General features: G+C 32.7%; 1 protein-coding gene across 3 annotated transcripts in view; it reads right to left on the reverse strand.

Annotated features, from left to right (window-relative positions):
* The window catches only part of PRPF39 (pre-mRNA processing factor 39), a 45,470-nt gene that overhangs the window by 15,766 nt on the left and 14,611 nt on the right, over positions 1-15,093 (reverse strand). The window lies entirely within an intron of this gene.

Below are 15,093 nucleotides of genomic sequence, written 5' to 3' on the forward strand. Positions count from 1 at the left end.
ACTCCATGAGGGAAGTAATGTAATATAGTAATTATCCCTCAGATAAATAAAACTGCACAAAAATAAGACTACACATTTAATTCAAAAGGAAACTTAAGTTGCAAGCTGAAATGTGAAAGAATCAAATGCAATAATCTTGAATGTACGGTTCTTTCAGCAAGTGTAACTACCTTATTTATCTTTGCATTTAGCACAAAGTATTGCAACAGGTGCTTAATAAATCTTTGTTGAATGGAGAAACTAACATAATTGCATAGGGAGTTCTCTAACGTTAGATTTTAAAACTAAATACAAAAAAACCACATAACCAAAGATACACAAAGTGACAGAAAAAATGGTAAGAAAAGTATCTCACAATGAGTTAAGACCTACAAAAAGTCCTAACATTTATAACTCAATTCAGGCAAAATAATGGTGGTCTTTGCTTCCTTGATATGTGTGGACACACTACTTTTGCAAGTGATAGTTTAAAATTTCTTTGGACTCTTGGTTTATTATTAGCTTAAACCCAATCTTTTTGATTTGAGTAGCAAGCCAAGTTTCATTTGTTTTATGCAGCTTTCTTTTTAAGACAAGCTAGATGTTACTGAGGATAATAAGCATAAATCTGCAATCAGTAATATCTAGTTTTAACTCTGTGTGACCTTTAGCAAATCCCTGAAATTTTGTTTGCCTCAGTTTCCTTATTTTAACAAGGATAATAGGATACAGCTTTCTAGTTGTGAGGATAAAATTAAATGACATTTTAAAAACATTTTGCAAATCTCAAAGTGCTATATAAATGCTAACTCTAATAATAATAATTATTATTATTAATCCAAACATCTATCCCTGTTAAATCCATCTTGTTTGGTTTTAGCTCATTCTAGATTTAGATAATTTTGGATAATTTTACATTAGACATCAAATTCAGCTTTGTATTAGCCTCACTACAAATGTCTTCATCCAAATATTTGACAAACATGCTGATTATGACAGGATACATTGAAACCCCTATCACCCTTATTTCTAAATCATCAAATGTTCCTGGGCTTCAGTGCCATAATTTTAAAATGATGTTGGACTAGATGGGTTTCTAAAAGTCCTTTCCAACTTTCTCTGTAATCTTATGATCATATAAGTACAGAGCTTCGTGATTTGGCATTAGAAACCTGCTTCTAAATTGCTATTTGCTAATCAAGACTTTGGATATGATTATTTAGCCAAATTGCTTTTGTTTCCTAGTATCCTAACTGGAATGATATCTAAATATTTAAATGACTGTTTAAATCACGCAAAAAGTATTAAGTCCTCCGAGGTGCCAGACACTATATTAGGTACTGGAAATGCAAATATAATGAACTGTATACCCCTCCTTTAAAGGTGTTTACATTCTAACAAGAGAGACAAAAAAGTATGCAGGTATGTGCTGCTAAAAATTATTATATTTCTTTTACATTGTCCTAACCTATTCAATCATTAAGTTCATTATAAAATGAAATTACATCAGATTGTTGTGACTTTCAATGTTGGTTCTTAGTGGCCTGCTTTCTATTCCAGATCACAAACTATCTCTTCAAAAATATTTTCTAGAATTTCTCCAAAAAATATTTTGTAGGTGCTGACATCAAACTAAATTATCCATAGTTCTTCAGTATCATACTCCTCCTCAGATTTGATATACTGAGGGAACATATGTAAATAATTGAGTCTAAAAAAATGAAACAAAACAAAAAAACAACCAAGTTGTTAAGCTCATCCTGTTTCATTTTCTCAAAGATTATTGACAGTGAACAAAATAGCATAATCTTGGATTGTTCTAATCTAATTCATGTGATCTTGATTACTTGATTTCCATTCATGGTCTTTTTTGGGGGTGGGTGGAGTATCTCTCTTCCTTGACTTTGGGTATTTTTTTTCTTTATATGATGCTCATGTTAACTCTTTTCAGTTTTTATCAGGATAATTTTCTAGACTTGGCTAACATAATGTGGATTTCCTCATGCTGTGAATCCAAGCTAACAGTAAAAAATTTTAAGCTGTTATTAACAAAAGTAAAGGGTTCACACATCAAAGAAGCAAAGATCTCTATTATCTTTACTGAATTGAGTTATAGATTCTATTTTAAAATTTTCCGTGAAAAATTAGAAAGATTCAATAGAAGGGTAACTATAGAATGATAGAAACTAGCTCATTTATAGAAGAACATTTGAGGGAAATGGGGAAGTTAAATGGAAAACTGTTTTAAAAGGTTTCTCTTTAAATAAAGTCTGATGCAAATCCGAGAATACCTTTTTATTTTCCTTTTTTGATCTGTTTTCTTTACAACATGGCTAATACATAGATATGTTTTACATGACATTGCTTTCCTATGGTTGTATCATTATATACTCAAATATATACATCTATTGTCTCATTGATTCAGGACTTCCTTGCAGTAACACAGACAGAAACATATTACATTTAAATCTATAGGTCCACACATCTATCTACAGATAGTATATCTAATAAAATTAATTCTATCAAAGTATAGATTGATATACATATATACACATACACTTGCAAATATAACAATTATGTTCAAAAAGTTCATCAAAATAAATTAATTGCCACACTAAGGCCAAAAGAATCCTAATGAATACTTTACTCATCATGCATATGACTTTATGACAGATGGAGAAAGATACAAACAATGAGATCAAGACAAAACAATTTTGCTAAATCTTTACTAAGAAGAGTAACAGAAAATTATGGGCAGTGTCAACTATTAAAGCAGAGAGAAGCAGTTGAGAGTAAAACCATTTAAAAAACTTAACATGATAAGTCATCCCAAGAACATTTATAGAACAACAAATAAAACAAAATAGAATAACAGGAAAAACAGAAAGAAATCCATGCTTAAGGCAATCCAACTCTAAGGGCCTTGATATATTTAAATTAAAAGTATCTAAAGAAGTCATAGGGAAAAATATCTGACAATAATACTGGAAAAAGGTAAGCAAAATAACAATTGTTACTGATCTAGATTCTGCTCTCCATTTATATAAAATATTCCTGAGACTCTACATGAATTGAAGGCATCCTTGATGAGGGTATTAGAGGATAGCATACTCAAATTTTTACCAATTCATAAGTAATGAAGAGAATGCAAGATGACACAGTCACTATGATTCACTTGTTTACAATTTTTTTTTTTGACATTTAAAAGGACATTTTGGAAGGACAAAAATGCTATTTCACAGGATCCTTCATATCAAGGTTCTCCCATGGCTTTGTCCACATTGTTCAAGCTTCCTTGAAAAGACCTAACAAAAATAATCCTATTTAATAACCTTACCATAAATATCAGATACGATATAAGATATAGGCTCTGCACCTAAGAGGTGATAAGGCCCAAATTTCATGTTGAAAAGGGATTCTTTGTGTATGTTAGACATCAAGCTGATCATATCCAAGGTAAAGATTAAGTGGATGAAGAATGTCTATTGCTCAGATTCCAAAAAAAATAATTTGTTTGTACAACCTATAGGTCTCACTTAGTACTGTGTGTATCTGGGACAGACAGTGCAGAAGGACAGAACTGAATGTGAGGAGAACAGGCTGCTATGTTACTCTGCTGCCTTTGGGAAATTACAAAGCTCTTTTCATAAACCCAAGTTAAATAAAAACTAAGTGTCTTTTCTTTTTTTAAAAGACCAGCACTTTATCAGTGTTGGGATATGGTAGCAAGACATGGAATACAACAATATTCATCTTTCTAATCACACAATTAGTGTGAGTAGGGCTACAACACAGTGAGAGACTCTGAAGAAAACAATTGAAAGATATCTTTGGGAATTGACAGAAAGGGAAAATGGGCTGGTTTTGTGGTAAAAGTAAGGAATGACAGGTATACAGTATTCCACATGTGTCCTTTAGGATGTCAGGAGAAACTGAGGGAAAATCCTATGATGCATGAAGAATGTTCCCCTTCTGCTGAACTTAAGAGAACATGAACAGCTAATAAGCACTTGCCAATCTGCATTATTGGTGAGTTTCCATGTTGATAAAATCAGAGATCCATTTATCATATAATCCACATACACACTTATTTGTGTACTATCTTACTTGTTTTTGATGAGAAACCTTTTAAAAAGCAGGACTCATTACCCAAAAATGGAAATTTGAAAATTACTCCAGAAATATGATATAGTAGATAAAGAAAAATACTTGGAAAGAGAATAACCTAGACTCAAATTCCTGCTTCAAACATTGTAGCTGGGAAAGTCACAGTCACTTCTACCTTTGGCATCCTCATATGAAGAACCATGATAATAATAATAGCATCTACAAAGGGCAATTATTCTAAGGACCAAAGAGCCTATCAATGCTTGGGAAAACACAGGATCTGAGACTACATACTACTTACCCAGACACTCAGAAGGCCTGAAATCAGCTCAAATTTGTATTGTCCTACAAGGCCCTCAGGGTTCTACCAAAGGATAAAGTCAGTTTCCTAAGGTTAGGTGTGCAAGGAGAGGGGACAGTATATAGGATTTAAGGATAAAAGGTGACTCAAGCAGAAGTCAAACAATGAATTAAAAGTGGGTCTCTGGTTCCAGGTCAGAGCAGTGAAAAAGCAGACAAAATAATGACAAATTCACTTGGAGGGACAAAAGGAGTAGAATCTCAAAGAAAAGAGCGGGCAAAAAAGTGGTAATGAAACTGGATTAGTTGTAATCTCAACTAATCTCAAACTATATTATATAGCACTAATCTAAACTTATTTCATATTCCTTAAAAAATACAAAACTTTATCAACAAACATCATATGAAAGACTAAAAGCAATTCAGCATAGGGTGTGAAAAACTGAAAAACAGTATGACTGTTTTGTAATGACTGTCTACTGGATTAAAACCTCTGGTAAAACTGTAACGCAATCTCAAAGAAATCAAATTTTATGCTACCATATGAAAATAAGCTAAACAAAGCTTATGACCTAAAAAACACAGGACCTAAACAAAGGCAGTCATATCAAATAAATCAGACAAAACAGTAAGGAAATATTTTCCTCAACCCTAGACAAGGGAAAACACTCTTTAATAAAACAGATAACATCTTAAGACAAACTGGACAATTCCGATTATACAAAATCAAAAAGCTTTTGTAGAAATGAAATCAATGCAATTAGAATGTTTCTAATATGGTCAGATATGCAAGATGTGTACAAATATAAAAAAAGAGCCATTCCTCCACAGATCATAGAAGCAAAAATCTACAACTGAAGGAGACATTTTATCTACTTCAATTCCCTTATTTTATAGAGGCAAAATTAAAGTTTAGAGAGATTATAGCACCTGCTTACAAACAAGCAGTTTTCATTTTTAAAAATTAACTTCATTTAAAAAATTTCTAAACAAATAAGAAACCAAAAAAAGACCCATTTAGTATATGATGCAGAAGAGAGAAACGATTACATGTAAAACAGCTTATCTTGGATTACATACAGCTTAATATTTTCAAAGTGGTGCTGCTTCTTTGTGCTTCCTTTTAAACTTTCTTCAAAGAGGCAGTTTTCAAAGGAAGATCTTCAAGTTATAAACAATCACATATTTAAAAAGGCCCCAATCACTAATAAGAGCTACAAATTTGAACAATATTTTGGTTCTCACACTCTAGGAAAAAAAAAAAATGCCCCCAATCCCCCTCAGCAAAAAAATAAAACAACCAACAATAGTTATGGAGGACAAACATAAAGCATCACTGATGAAACCATGTATAAACTAGTTCCTTCATCTGGAAAGCAATTTGAAAATACATTTAAAAAGTCACACTTTTTGAAAAGTCATACACATTGAATAACTTTCAATGCAAAAGTATATTAATATCAAGAGAATAAAGTATACAATGATTGCAATGATGGTAAAGAAAACAATTATCAAAGTCTTAAAAACTCTAACTAATTCAATGAGAAATTGTATGACTCAAGACATCAGGATTGTTGACATCACCATTCCTACCACTTATTTACATAGTCCTTTAAGATTTAAAAGTACACCAAATATTTTTTAGATGACTTCTTGTAATAGGTACTACATTAAGTGCTGGGGATACAAAGAAAGCAAAAAAGAATCTTTGATTTGAAGAAATTCATGGTGTAATGTAGGATACAAGATGCAAACAATTAAGTACAAACAAGATTTACACAGGATAAATTGAAGATATCAACAGAGGGAAGGAACTAGCAAACCTTAAATGTCAGCTAATAATAATAATAAAAAAATGACATTATCCTGTTAAAATTATACCATTTTTTTCTTTATTCCAATCACTCAAGCCCTTAGCCCTATTCTGAGCTACTATTATCCTCAGTCAAACCTCATAGGCCATTATCCTGCCTACATATTTCATCTATCTGTCATACTTCCTTTACCCTCCAATTTCCTACTCAACCTCAGCTCTTAACTTTTGGCTTCTTTCCTCATTACACAAACCCCCTAATCTCAAGATGCCCAACCTCAGGTGATTCTCATGAGCAGCCAACCACCTTCTCCTATCTATTAAATGTCTGGGGCCAGATTTTAACTCAGATCTTACTAATGTCAGATCTGGTAATTTATCCAGTGTCACTTAGACTACTAGTCAATACTACTACTAACTACTACTTACTACTAACTACCACTACCACTACTACTAGTAGTAGTAGTATTAGACTAACTACTAGTCACTAAGTGAGATACATTTTTATACCAGGTGACTGCTGTTATCATTTTAATTGCAATACAAACTGGACACATAACATGCAATTTCAGGTACAATCTTTTTCTGACCTTTTTTATATGAGGGTATGTGTTTATGTTCTTTTTTTCCAGTTCATAGGTTTTTCTTTCTCTTTTTTTTTGCTGAGGCAATTGGGGTTAAGTGACTTGCCCAGGGTCACACAGCTAGGAAGTGTTAAGTGTCTGAGACTAGATTTGAATTCAGGTCCTCCTGACTTCAGGGCTGGTGTTCTATCCATTGCACCACCTAACTGACCCTGTTCATATGTTTTTAAAAAACTTTTTTGGAAACCTTAAAAATGATAAGCGAACTCATAGAAATGTGAGAATTTGTGTCACCCATCCAAAGTGAAGTAGAATCCAGAAAATTTAATATAGTGACACTTAATAGTGACATTTAATATTGTAAAGAAAAACAATGACAAGGTTTAAGAACTTTCAACCAGGCAACAATCATGATTTCAGAAGTATTAGCAAAACACAGTTCATCTCTCTCTGTAGAAAGGTCATGAATTAAGTAAGAATGAGATATTCTTCAGTTTGTGAATTTATCTGATAACTTTACCTATATGGATAAATGAAAGATTTCTGATTGGTATGGGGTAGGAGGATGGAGACTTAAAAATACATAGCATACCAGTGAGTACTAATAGGGATTTTTTTTTTTAAAGATTATCAATAAAACATTTAAAAAATGCTTAAGAGGGAGGTAGAGCCAAGATGGCAGAGTGAAGATAGAGATTCAACCAATTCTCCCTCAGATCCCTCCAAATATCTTTAAATGATGACTCTAAACAAATTTTAGCATTTCAGAACCCACAAAAAGATGGAGTTAATTGCCCATAAAAAGATGGGAGTTAATTAAATAAATTTTTCTTTAGAAGTGGACTGAAAAGCCATCAAGAAGTCTGTTGCATTATTTTTTATTTCCTTCACAGGCTAATAGTACACTATTTCAAAGTCTGATTCTTTTTGTACAGCAAAATAACTTTTGGGACACATATGCTTATATTGTATTTAATTTATACTTTAACAAATTGACATGTATTGGTTAACCCGGAATGGGGGAGGGGCAGGGAGAAGGAAGGGAAAAATTGGAACAAAAGGTTTGGCAATTATCAATCCTGTAAAATTACCCATGCGTATAATTTGTAAATAAAAAACTATAATAAAAAATAATTTAAAAAAAAAAAAAAAAAGAAGTCTGTTGCATTGATGTGGGTTCCAGACAGCTGATCAGAGGGAGATTGCAGGGGGCTTCTTTATTGGCACTATCAAGACTCTGTTCTTTGGGGAAGAAGTGCTAAGAAAGATCGCAAAACTCCTGAAATTACACCATCCACCTAGAAATAGAGCCCTACTTTAACAAGGAGTTAAAAGCAAGTAATAGGCTGGAGAAATGGGTAAGAAAAAGAAAAAGATTCTGATCACAGAAAGCTACTATAGTGACAAGGAAAATCAAAAACACACATTTAAAAGATAATCAAGTCAAAGCTCCTACATCCAAAGCCTCCAAGAAAAATAAGAATTAGTCTCATGCTAAGGAACAGCTCAATAGGCATTTTAAAAATCAAGAGAAGTAGAGGAAAAATTTTCCCAATTTTTTAGAGTGATGCAAAATACAAAAAGCAACTAAGAATGCCTTAAAAAGCAAAATTGGCCAAACAGGAAAGAGGGTACGAAAACTCATTAAAGAAAATAATTCCTTAAAAATTAGAATTGAGCAAATGGAAGTTAATGACTTTATAAGAAATCAATACAATAAAACAAAACAAACAAAAATGAAAAAATAGGAAAAAAAATGCAACTGACCTGGAAAATAGATCCAGGAGGCATAATTTTAAAATTATTCCGTCTACCTAAAAGCCATGATCAAAAAAAGAGCCTGGACATCATTTTTCAAGAAATTATCAAGGAAAATTGTTCTGTTATTCTAGCACCATCAATCATCTCCTGAAGATTCCAAGATGAAAACTCCCAGGAATATTATAACAAATTCCAGAACTCCCAGGTCTAAAAGAAAATACTGTAAACATCCAGAAAGAAACAATTCAAATACAATGGAGCCACAGTCAAGATAACAGATTTAGCAGTTACCACATAAAAGGGTCAGAGGGAATAAAATGATATTTTGAAGAGCAATGGAGCTAGGATTACAACCAAGGATCACCTACTCAGCAAAACTGAATTTAATCCTTTAGAGGAAAAGGCAGATAGTCCATGAAATAGAGGATTTTCAAATATTCTTGATGAAAAGACCAGAACTGAATGAAAATTTGATTTTCAAATAAAAAGCAGGCATATAGGAGATATAGAAAAGAGAGTATCTGAAAAATAAAATAGAGGAATGAACTGAAAGAAAGGGAAAGGCAAGGATTGAATGGTATAAATTATCAGCCAAAAAAAAGAGGCAATATAGAAATTTATCTTAGCCTGCAGGAAAGTAGAAGAGAATGGGATATGGGAAAGGGGGGAGAATGACAGAAGAAAGGATACATCAGGAAGGGGATTGTTTAAGAGAAAAAAAGAGAGGGGAGGGGAACCAATTAGAAATAGCAATTATGAAAGGAATTTGGAAGGAAGTTTCTCTGACGAACGCCTCATTTCTCAAAAGTATTTAACTAAGTCAAATTTATAAAAATCAAGTCATCCCCCAATTTATATATGATCTATCGATTATAAAATTATGCATATCCTTTGACCTAAAAGAAAAGAATAAAAATGTTTATAGGAGCTCTTTTCTTAGGGTAAGGAATTGGAATTTAAGAAGATGTCAACAAACTGGGTAATGGCTGAATAAACTGTGGTATGGGATTATGCGGGAATACTATTATTCTGTAGAAAATGATGGGCAGAGGGCTACAGAAAAAGCTGGAAAATCTTCCATGAACTCAAGCAAAGTGAAATGTACTATACATGTATATAAGTAACAGTAATATTGTGGAATGATCAGTTGCAAATGACTTTGCTCTTCTCATCAATTCCAAGACTACTCTAAAGGACTTATGAAAAATGCTATCCATGCCCAAATTAAGAACTAATTATGTCTGAATGCAGATTGAAGCATACTTTATTTTTTTTTTATTTAATGATTACTTTATAATGACAACATTATTCCTTGCACTCGTTTCTTTTCCGATTTTTTCCCCCTCCCTCCCTCCACCCCCTCCCCTAGATGGCAAGCAGTCCTTTATATGTTGGATATGTTGCAGTATATCCTAGATACAATATATGTTTGCAGAACTGAACAGTTCTCTTGTTGCATAGGGAGAATTGGATTCAGAAGGTATAAATAACCCGGGAAGAAAAACTAAAATGCAGATAGTTCACATTTGTTTCCCAGTGTTCGTTCTTTGGGTGTAGCTGCTTATGTCCGTCATTTATCAATTGAAACTTAGGTCTCTTTGTCAAAGAAATCCACTTCCATCAAAATATGTCCTCATACAATATCGTTGTCGAAGTGTATAATGATCTCCTGGTTCTGCTCATTTCACTTAGCATCAGTTCATGTAAGTCTCGCCAGTCCTCTCTGTATTCATCCTGCTGGTCATTTCTTACAGAACAATAATATTCCATAACATTCATATACCACAATTTACCCAGCCATTCTCCAATTGATGGGCATCCATTCGTTTTCCAGTTTCTAGCCACTACAAATAGGGCTGCTACAAACATTTTGGCACACACAGGTCCCTTTCCCTTCTTTAGTATTTCTTTGGGATATAAGCCCAATAGAAACACTGCTGGATCAAAGGGGATGCACAATTTGATAATTTTTTGGGCATAATTCCAGATTGCTCTCCAGAATGGTTGGATTCGTTCACAACTCCACCAACAATGCATTAGTGTCCCAGTTTTCCCGCATCCCCTCCAACATTCATCATTATTTTTTCCTGTCATCTTAGCCAATCTGACAGGTGTGTAGTGGTATCTCAGAGTTGTCTTAATTTGCATTTCTCTGATCAATAATGATTTGGAACACTCTTTCATCTGAGTGGTAATAGTTTCAATTTCATCCTCTGAAAATTGTCTGTTCATATCCTTTGACCATTTATCAATTGGAGAATGGCTTGATTTCTTATAAATTTGAGTCAGTTCTCTATATATTTTAGAAATGAGGCCTTTATCAGAACCTTTAACTGTGAAGATGTTTTCCCAGTTTGTTGCTTCCCTTCTAATCTTGTTTGCATTAGTTTTGTTTGTACAAAGGCCTTTTAATTTGATGTAATCAAAATTTTCTATTTTGTGATCAGTAATGGTCTCTAGTTCATCTTTGGTCACAAATTTCTTTCTCCTCCACAAGTCTGAGAGATAAACTATTCTATGTTCCTCTAATTTATTTATAATCTCGTTCTTTATGCCTAGGTCATGGACCCATTTTGATCTTATCTTGGTATATGGTGTTAGGTGTGGAGCATACTTTAAAAAAAAAACTTTGTTTTGCACAACTTTACAGGGGATCTTCTCAATAGGGTTTGACGAGGAAAGGGAAGAATCTGAAACTCAAAAAATTTGAAAACAAATGTAAAAAAATTGCTCTATACTCAACTGGGGCAAATAAAATATATATATTTTTGAAAATACATAGAAGACAGATGAGATTCAGAAGAGGTCAAAATCATGAACAGTTCTGCTATTGTGTATATATATACACATAAAAATACACTTATTTTAAAAAACATTATTTCATATAAAAACTTCCTGCACATATTATATTGAAATTGTATTTTTGTTAAGTTCTTAAGAAGAGGGTGGGTAGAGAAGCAGCCAGGACAAAATTACCACCAAATGCCTCTCCCAAAACACTTTTCAGGAAAGTCCAGCAAAGTTATATTTTACTTTCTCCTCTCTGGGGCCATTAATTCAAGAGTCCCCCTTACAAAAGTTTAAGATCATAACCAGTAACCTTATTTTTAGCTCAACACTAGGATCCTTTCCCTTTTTCCAGTTCTAGAACCACTAACCACTTTGAAGCAAATTCTTATATTGTTGTGGAATGAAGTATGTTGACTATTTACTGACCATTCCTGTAAGTTTCTTAACCAAAGTATCCATTAGTATAATGTAACTATTGTGAGAACAGGAACTTCTTTTTCTATCCATATTCCCAATGCATGCATTTAATTAATGCCCTTTAAACATTCATTCAATTGTACACATTTAACATATATTAGATCACTAGCTGTCTAGGTGAGGGGATGGAAGAAAGGAGGGAGAAAAATATGGAACACAAGATTATGCAAGGATGAATGTTGAAAATTCTTTGTATATATTTTGAAAATAAAAGGCTATTACTTAAAAAAACATAAACCAAATATTTTGCATCTGTATTGAAAAAAAAATTCAACTATATAAAATACTGCAGTTAAATTTTTTTTAAAGGAGAACAAATTAGGTAACTACAATCAAAACCCGAGTTAGAGGTAAGAAAACAACTTGGGAATCGTCAGTATTGACCACCAATATGAACAGGCAGTTTTCAGATGAAGAAATCAAAGCTATCTATAGTCACAGGAAAAAATGCTCTAATCACTATTGATTACAGAAATGAAAATTAAAACAAATCTGAGTTACTACTTATTATCTATCAGATTGGCTACTATAACCAAAAAGAAAAATTTTAACTGTTGAAGAGGATATGGAAAAATTAGCATACTAATGCCCTATTTATTGGTTGGGTTGTGAACTGATCCAACCATTCTGTAAAGTAATTTTGTCCATAAAACTGTGCATATCCTTTGATCCAGCAATTCCACTACTAGGCCTGTATCTCACAGAGATCATATAAAAGAGAAAAGGACCCACGTGTACAAAAAATATTTATAGCAGTTCTTGTGATGGCTAAGAATTAGAAAGTGAGGTCATCATCATCATCTGGGAAGCAGCCCAATTTGTGGTAACTCAATGTCATGTTGTGGTACAAGAAATGACAAGTAGGATGACTTCAGAAAAACTTGACAAGATTTACATGAGCTAATGCTAAAGTGAAGTGAGTAGAAGTAGGAGATTATTGTACACAATAATATTGTATTGTAATAATGAACTATGAATAACTTAGCTCTTCCCAATACAATGAACCATGACAATTCCAAAGAGCTAATAAGCTAATGATGGAAAATGCTATCTGCATCCAAAGAAAGAACTGGAAAGAACAGATTAAAGCATACTAGCTTCATTTTTTTTTCCTTCTCAGGTTTTTTTACTTTCTTTCTAGATCTGATTTTTCTTGTGCAGCAAGATAACAGTATAAATATGTATACATATAGTGTATTTAACATTTACTTTAACATATTTAACATGTATTGGACTACCTGCCATCTAGGCAAAGGGGTGGGGGGAAAGAGAGGAAAAGTTATAACAGAAGGTTTTGCAACAGTCAATGCTAAAAAATTATCCATACATATGTTTTGTAAATAATAAGCTATTAAGAAAAAAATAAAGAAAAAAAAAGAGCATACTAGCTTCACTTTCTTCAGTTTTTTATAAGTTTTTTTCCCTGTCGGTCTGTTTCTTTTTTTACAATATGAGTAATGTGTAAATGTTTTACATGATTGCAGATATAAAACTGCTTATTGTTTTATTGAGGGGAGAGGAAAAGGGAGAAAATGTGGAATGCAGAAAAAAATTTTAAATTAAAGTTAAAAATTGTCTTTATACTTAAATGGGAAAAAAAAACCCAAAATAGTATGTTTGAAAAAAAATTAGATTCCATGAAAAATATGACAAACAAAAAATCTTATATACCATATTTCAAAAAAAAATCATAAAAGAAATTCCCTACAACTTAGAGGGCAAATAGATATATTCCATTGGTTAATTATCTCCTGAAAGAAGCTCCTAAAAAAACACTCAGAAATATATCCAAAACCCAGAGCTTCCAGGTCAAAGAACTAATGGAACTGGTCCAAAAAAAAAAAAAAAAAAAAAAAAACACCAATGAACAATCCTAAGTCACACAAGACAATGTTACAGTCAAAAAAAGAAATGAAATCTTGGAATATATCATACCAAAAAGTAGAAGAAAGGGTATAACTACCAAGAATAACTTATCTTGTAAAACTGAGGATAATGGTGAAAGGGTTATAAAAAAAGTAAGGGGTGCGATGACAACCCCAAGGGGAATTCTCAACCATTTCTGATGAAAAGACCCTATCTTTCAAAAACAAGCATGGGAGACAAGGAAAAACTGGAAAGGTAAATGCAGTTGCACAACTAGAAAGGTCTAGGTGATGATCCAGTAATTGCATTCCAATTGAGGAAGAAAAAAACTGGCTCTTCAGATTCCCAATTGTCTTAAAGGATCACAGAGAAAATAAAGACAAAGGCATGGTTTGGCCTGGGTATGGTTCTGCTTTATTTTGTATGTTTTAAAAGAGGAGAGAAAAATGGAAGGAAAGAGGAATACAAGTCAGAAATGGGGAGAGGGATTTATTTCTCTTAATTTTCCTAGACAATAAGACTATAAAAAAAATAAGGGCAAAAAGAAGCATTAGCATTTAATAAACCTTATTTTCATTTGAAAAAGGCAAAGGAAAGCTTCAACACATTAATTTATTGTAGAAATCAAATAATTCAACAGGGAAATAGGTACAGAAGGAAAAATTGAAAAATATTTAAGGAGAAAATAAGCACAAAACAAAACAAACATCAATTTTTGTTGTTCAGACATTTCAATTGTGGGTGACTCTTTGACCCTATTGGTGGGGGTTCTTTTGTCAATGATACTGAAATGATTTGCCATTTTCTTCCCTAGTTCATTTTACAGATGAAGAAACTGAGACAAAGAAAGTTCAATGACTTTTTCTGCTAATTATGTACTGTAAGAGCAGATGTGAATGCAGGAAAATGAGTCTTCCTGACTCCAGGCCTGGCACTCTAACCACTTCACCACCTCGCTATCCAAAATACATCAACCACATAAGAGTAATCATATCAGGTGGGGAGTGGAGGTCAAAAGTAGAGTAAAAAATATAAAAATATATGTTCCAGGTCCGGGCAAAGAAGTAGTCAGGCATATTATTAGTGAAGACACCATTCTTATTCTTTCGCCAATTTTTTTTTTTTTTTGCTCTTAATGTAGTAGGGGACAGTATGAGTTAGAAAACAATCCAACAACATATTAACAAGAAACAAATGAAACAAATGTTTAACACAAAATTAAAGAACTAGAGCAGAATTTGCAAGGCCTCAAGGGAATCCAAATAATGGCAATCACAATCATAAGCCAACAAATAATACTTTAGAGTACTTTCACACCCAAAAAATTAGCAAAGGTAACAAAGGATAAGAATAGACAAAGTTGAAGAAATATGGAAAAAACAGGCATACTACCAGTGGAGGTGTGAATGATTGCAG

Source organism: Antechinus flavipes, chromosome 2, assembly GCF_016432865.1.
Source record: "Antechinus flavipes isolate AdamAnt ecotype Samford, QLD, Australia chromosome 2, AdamAnt_v2, whole genome shotgun sequence".
Lineage (NCBI taxonomy): Eukaryota > Metazoa > Chordata > Mammalia > Dasyuromorphia > Dasyuridae > Antechinus > Antechinus flavipes.